The sequence below is a fragment of the Bradysia coprophila genome (assembly GCF_014529535.1).
Source record: "Bradysia coprophila strain Holo2 chromosome X unlocalized genomic scaffold, BU_Bcop_v1 contig_128, whole genome shotgun sequence".
In the NCBI taxonomy this organism is placed as follows: Eukaryota; Metazoa; Arthropoda; class Insecta; order Diptera; family Sciaridae; genus Bradysia; species Bradysia coprophila.
In genome coordinates this window covers 577,515-584,540 of record NW_023503295.1, presented here as the reverse complement: position 1 = coordinate 584,540, position 7,026 = coordinate 577,515, and the positions used below count along the sequence as shown (strand labels likewise).

General features: G+C 34.1%; 1 long non-coding RNA gene across 1 annotated transcript; it reads right to left on the bottom strand.

The window, feature by feature from the left end:
* Window positions 1-242: 242 nt before the first annotated feature.
* LOC119067702 lies at window positions 243-2,915 on the bottom strand. Its single transcript, XR_005085990.1, has 3 exons — window positions 2,903-2,915; window positions 773-776; window positions 243-354 (listed from the first exon to the last, which is right to left on the bottom strand). It is a non-coding gene; the product is annotated as an uncharacterized LOC119067702 (long non-coding RNA).
* Window positions 2,916-7,026: the final 4,111 nt, after the last annotated feature.

Below are 7,026 nucleotides of genomic sequence, written 5' to 3'. Positions count from 1 at the left end.
CAATTAAAAAAAAAAATTAATTAAATGAATGACCGTGCATCACGGTGCGGCTGAACAACTTTTTCTTTGACAGGTCATGAGCCGATGCTTCTTTTACATGGAATCACTAGAGGGGATCTCCACAAGTAGGTTTGACATGAATTTAATTTCAAATATTTAACTGGGCGCCGACGACGTACGTGAACACACTCATAGCGAAAAGTCGTAATTTTCTCGTACTCACGCTAATAAAACATGTTTTAATGCTTGATTTCCTCTTACGCCGTTTACGCTCCGTTTGCACCCCGTTTACTCTTTAAACAATAAAAAAGAGGCGTGGTTTAGCTAAACGGCGTAAGAGGAAATCAAGCATAACTGTTTTCATTAATATTTGTGGTGTTAATTACTGCCTAAAGTATTGGAATTGACTCATCGTAGCTTAGCGGTTGCGGATTATATGGAGTTTTATGATAAATCGACAAATCTACAGATTTATTCAAAAAACAAATCAACGGCACGATAACATAAGAGTGTCACAATAGACAAAAAATAATTCAAAAATACTTTTCCACAGAAATTATTTCATAAACGAGCCATCAGAACAGTCGGAGCGTTTGCTGCGACTGAGCCCCGTACAAACCCGTATATCTATTGCGTACGTGACCCTAGTGCGTCTGTCACCCTACTTTTACCGTAAACCTATTGCGCCGGTTAATGTAGTTAAAGTAAAATTATTATGTAATTTCTACATCTTAGAAATTGCGCATAGCGCAATTACGAAGCCCCGTACGACGTTCCTTTCAAATGAAACAAAAATTTCAAATCGCCCTAAAATTTTATTTTTTTGAAGGGCCTAGTATCAGCCTCAGTCCGAGGACCCAAATTTAAAATTTTTTTCAACTACATTCTATTCGGCCTTTGATTACCTCCCAAATGAAACAAAAATTACGAAAAACGGATGAAATTTGCTCGAGTTGTATGTAAAATACACATAGGGCCCTAGTATCGGCCTCAGTCCGAGGACCCAAATTTAAATTTTTTTTCAACTACATTCTATTCGGCCTTTGATTACCTTCCAAATGAGACAAAAATTACAAAAAACGGATGAAATTTACTCGAGTTATATGTGAAATACACATAGAGCCCTAGTAGCGGCCTTAGGCCAAGGACCCAAATTTAATTTTTTTTCAACAACATTCTATTCGGCATTCGATTACCTTCCAAATCAAACAAAAATTACGAAAAACGAATGAAATTTACTCGAGTTCTATGTAAAATACACATAGGGCCCTAGTAGCATTTCACTTCTAAGGCCCTAACTCACGGTCCACTCACCCGATTTAAAAAAACTTTTTTTTCCTGGATTGGTATTGACAATACCTATCATTTGCCGTGTCATTTACATTTCCATCGTTTATTTTGCCATAAATATCAACAAAAGACCTTAAATCACTTAGGTGGCCCTAACTCACGAAGGGCGGACCCGAATATGCCCATCTTCGAACTTAGCCTCACTATTTCGACTATCTTTCAGGAAAAACAAAAATTTTTGAAATCGGATTTGATTTACTCAAGATATCGACGTGACAGACGGACAGACGGACAGACAAAATTTTTATTGCAGATTCGTCATCTATGAACATAGGCAAACACTTTGCCCTTACCGTCTGCTTCGAATTCCATCAATTACACACGACATCGTAATCCTATAAGCCCCTTTGTACTTCGTACGGGGCTAAAAACACTCCCACTGTACTGTACGTTTAGTTTACGCATTTCAGTAGCCAACCGAATCAATCAATCAATCAATCAGTGTACGTGGCTCATAATTCTAGGTGTCGGGTTAAAATCCAGTGACAATTGATGTATTTTTATTTGACATTTCGAGGAATATTTTGAATTATAACAACTTTTTAAATAATTTTACCAAAACAGTGCGGAAATGACATTAAAAAAAAAACAGTGCGAAAAAATCTTACATTTGCAAACTCAAATGAGTTACAAAATATGTAGCATTGTGACACTCTGTTGCAGAATTTGTACGATGTTCATACATTTCGTCATAAAATTGCTAATGTCAGCGCACTGTTGTTTTATGAACCAATTTTAGTGTTATAACATTTCATGTTTATTTAGCGGAGGAAAGTATTTGACATAAAAATAGGACACAAAAAAATGAATTACTGACAAAAAATTGTACGAACTTTACCGGCCAACAACGGTTTCTTATAGGTAAGCATAGCTGCCGGATGAAAATTATTACAAAAACAAAAATGTTCATATGTTCGTATCATTTGGTGTTAAAAACTGCACAGTAGCCCCGTCTTTGACATTCTTCTAAACGGTGTACATTGTGCACCAATTCCTCATCAACTCTGGTGTTCTGGTATAGGAAAATGTCGTTTGTCATTCTATAACATTTTCTCCAAGGACTTTTTTGGTGGGAAATGTTCACAAATTTTCCGACCATTAAAATTTCCTACATTTTTCCAAAATATTATAAAATTTGGGGAAATGCTTTCCCAGAAATAGTCCCGGTTTTTCTCTAGTACAACACATGAAGCAAGGTGTTTTAAGCTGGATTAAGCTGACTCTTTTATGTCGAAACACAATAAAAATGATCGAAAGTGACTGACAGAACCACAATAAATACCTTTTGATGTGAGATGCTCCCAACTGTGAATGAATTGCTCTGGGGATAGTGCTGCACTTTCAAAGAACTTTTCTTTCTTGCAGATTCTAAAGGATTTGGAATTTTTTTCTCAGGAATTTCTTTTTAGTTAATATGTCCAGCGCTTTATCATTTATCACACCAAAAAAAGTGGCATGGCGTGCCTCGTCTCGTCTTAAAAATAATTTTTTTCTGCATACCAGAAAAGAAAATTAAACTTTTGGATACTTCCGTTTCTTAAAATGCAGTGACAAAAACATGTAAACGAAGTAAACAAGAAAATAAACATTTCGTTTACCGAATTGTATGCACTGTACGTACACCATATAACTAGGTATACCATTCGTTGAATGAAGAGCATTGCGAATGTACGATTTAATAGAGTTTCTAGTTCATTCATCTAATGCCAATAGAAAATAATGCTTAAAACACACCATATATGTAAAACACCGTAGACGTTGTGTAGCGAGTGTGTGTGTACGTTATAATATGTAATTTTCTGTGTATCACTATACCATTTTATAAATCATATGCACATAAAATATACAAGTTACGGAAAAAGTTTTTCTTGCTACAACAAACTAGTACAAAATGGCTGCAAATAACTTCCGGCAAACAACATTTTAGCAACAACAATCCAACAACCTGCTAATACACATTACATTCATTCGCAGTATTCACAATTCGGATAGTCATATCAGTTAGTCAAATTAAACTTATTGTCAGGATATATTTATTTTCAATGCTACGTCGAACCCACAAGGATTCGCTAAATGAACAGTCGATTCCAGTGTATGCAAAAGTTAATTATTTGTTGTTGTTTTTTTTTTGCTGTTGTTCGCTCTCTCGTACTTCATACACAAATATCATAATACACAATCCTTCGTTCTGGATAGTTTGAATTTCGTTTTGGATAGTTTTTATTTCTTTCTGGATAACACATATAATGCAGGAAGTTACCTATAAATTCTAATTGAATTCATAATGTAAATACTGAACTGGCATTTTCCATAAACTCCGACATTAATGCGAAATAAGTTTTTTTTTCGCCTCGTGTCCATAAAATCTAATTTAATGGTTTTCCTTCGTGAATTATTACCAACAAGGATCAATTTCGAACCGGTGTGCCGACTGATAATTTATAATGTTGACTATGCTCATTGGTAGTTCACCTATGCGGGGTTTTGTCTGCACTCTTTTTTTTTTTGTTTTTTTTTGTTCTCTCCAATGACAAGCACATAAATTGTAGTTTTTTATTTGCAAATGGACGGATTTAACGACGGAAATTAAGGCAATTGTTCAATAACATTTAGAATTATTAAGATGTACAATTCATTTTGTTTGGAGAAATTAATGAACTGCAGCAATTTTGTTAAGTTTTCGTAATGAATTCGTGAACATTTTCTTGTGCAAACTTTTTACACTTAAAGTTTGTGGAACAAATACTTCAAAAATATTATATGACTGTTATTGTTGGTTACAGAAAATATACAACAGAATTATAGAAGCGATAGATGTGTATAGCCAACGATGGTGTTTTTGTTGTTGTTGCATACTATATATGGTATAGAGAACGGTGGGATATGCATAAGAAAATGTTTTTAGGGATGAAATTGTCTGCGGAGATATGAAGGTGTGCTCTGACAAGTATACGGAAATTAGTTTTTTATTTCCTTGAACGAGGTTATTTTTGATATAACTCGAAAATAATTGTGAAATAATCTGTGAGATTTGTGTGTGTGTGTGTGTGTACAGGTATTGGTATATTGCCGTGGTTGTCCGTTGGCGCCGCTTACATCATTATATCTTTTCCGTGGAAGATTTCTTCCGCCCATTGTAAACTCCAAAGTCTTAATGATTTTCAAGGAATGCCTTTGTTGTTTTTCATTATTTTATTTTCCTTCGTACTTTTCTGTAAATCGATCTTTGAATCGTTTTCTCGGAAAATTGATAAGATAAAATGTATTTATGACGGATGTTGCTATATTGAGGAATTTGTTGGAGTTTGAATGTTTTATTTTTAGCCTTCCGAAGGGTGAGTTACGAGTTTCCAGAAACACTTAGTCCTTTTTTGTTGCCCGAATTTACACTCGCAGAAAATGGAGTTTCGTCATGTTTTCTGATTTGACTTATATTTATACGCATTTCATTTAGAAAGGCGAGAACCTAGATTCTTATGTTTTGGAATATCCAACAAAAAGGCGGAAAATATAAATCTAGTTCTTCATTTGTTAAAAATGATAATTTTCAAATATAAACAACAACAAGTCAGAAAACATGACCCAATTCATTTTTCTTCGTCTGGATGAGAAACAGTTCCCAACAATTATAGATCAAGTACAAAAATCTCTCTAGCCGTGTAGCCTTACTTAGTCCATGAACGATGATGTTAGGTGTGTTTTAATGTAATCATAAGATATCTCAGAGATAATTTATTGATCAGTGAGGCTCTTGTTTTGAATACCGATCAAGTTCAGGTGCACATGATTCAGTTCAGGTTCACCCATATCCCACAGCCTACTTTTGGAATTCCTGAAATACAATTTTATTAATTGCTGCTCCCTGAAATCTGCGAATCTAAGAGGTTATGGGCCCAGACAACACAGTTTTGGATCGGATACGGTTGAAATTGGAAGATCGGAAGGCATGTAATGAAAATGTTCCAGTAATAACTGATATGATAGAAAGTAAGGATGAAACACGAAAATTAGTGGTGTTGGGAGTGGTGTAATCCATAGTCCAACTGATAGCAATGAGAAATTTGGAAGGAAATTCGGGGAGTGGTAGAAGTTATTGGCCGCATGGAAATTTGGAAGTGACCATTGGATTACTACGGAACCGATTCTGAATTTGAGCAGCATATTTGAGCTGGAGAAATGGCAATAGATCTGAGCAACAGAACTAAAATGGGGAATTTAGAAATGGGATCTGTAGGAGGTGCTGAAGGAGGTGCTACATGAATTGAAATTATTTGAATCGACTCATGGAATTAAAATCTTACGAAATTGGTGGACATTCCCTAAACAGCCCAATTAGGTTCCTTACACTTTGAACATCAAAATTTCAAATTCAAAATTACCCAAAGAAAAGTTATGAGCCGCGGATGTGAAGGACTGTTTGATATAAAAAATATTTTCAATATTTTCTCCTTACGTATTGTTCCTGTCGGTTATAGTTCATGTAAAATATATATCCAAGCGAACGTGATTATTGTACACACACCCAAGGAATATGTCGATTCGGTGACAACCATATAATCAGCTAAACAAATATTAACAAAAGAAAAAATTGTGTTCCATACTCTAGATGCTTACAGCTCTATTAATAATATTATATGTGTATATTTACCTAGACCCCTTAAACACACGAGACTGCTGAGTTTTCATTCTCTTTGATGTATGATTTTCTTTTTTCAGCAACTTTACTTTTTTCGTTGTTTCGTTGTTGAGCAAGGCACATGCGAAAATGTCTTTTCCTTTTATTAGAAGCATTACCACTTTAAAAGCATATACTTACTTAATAGTCATGAAAGGAGGATTAGTTACATATTATTATTTCCCTTAAGAGAGAGAGAGAGTTTGTGTTGATGCCTTTGGGATCGCTTTTTTTTCGTCTTCTTATATTTTGTTAGCATTTTCGGTTTTAATTAAAATTAAGCTTTTTTGAGACTTTTTGTGCATTTTCTAAGATACACACGTTTTCGTTGTAGCTTGTTAATCGGGAAGCCTAATAATATAAATTTCGAGGAGCACTTAAAAGTATCCATTTTACATAAAGAAAAGCATATAACGTGGAGAAGATGAGAGGAAGAAGAAGAATAAAAAAACTAGGATTTAATAATAACGTATGCTAAGAAGTGGTAATTCATAAATAAATTTTTATGTGGTGTACACGGAACGCTTTTGTGTGTTGTGTACAAACCCAAGATGATGATGGTGGTATAATATTTCTTTGAGGAAAATTTTATATTATAACCGCCATAAATATTATTATCATTAGCAATTAGAATTTACACAAAATGTTTAGTATCCCAATAGATATGCGATGCTATACACCATTTTAATATATATATATATATTGAATAGGGGGAGCGATTTTTGGCCATTTTCCAGCATTGAGTTAGATGAGTATTCAAAAAATTATGTGGCCCAAAGGTACACAAGAGTAATTTTTCACAAAACCAAATGTTTTTTTATGGTTGCACAAGTTATGTTTTACAGAATTAAAATTGTTCAGAGTCATCATGTAAAAGATTTAAAGACTTTAATACTACTTATCATCCACATAACGTGAAAGAAAACATTGGTGGGTTTTGTTCCCTTTTACAAACTTTAATATTAATGGGTGTTGCTGCCTTTTACAAATTGTAACATTAG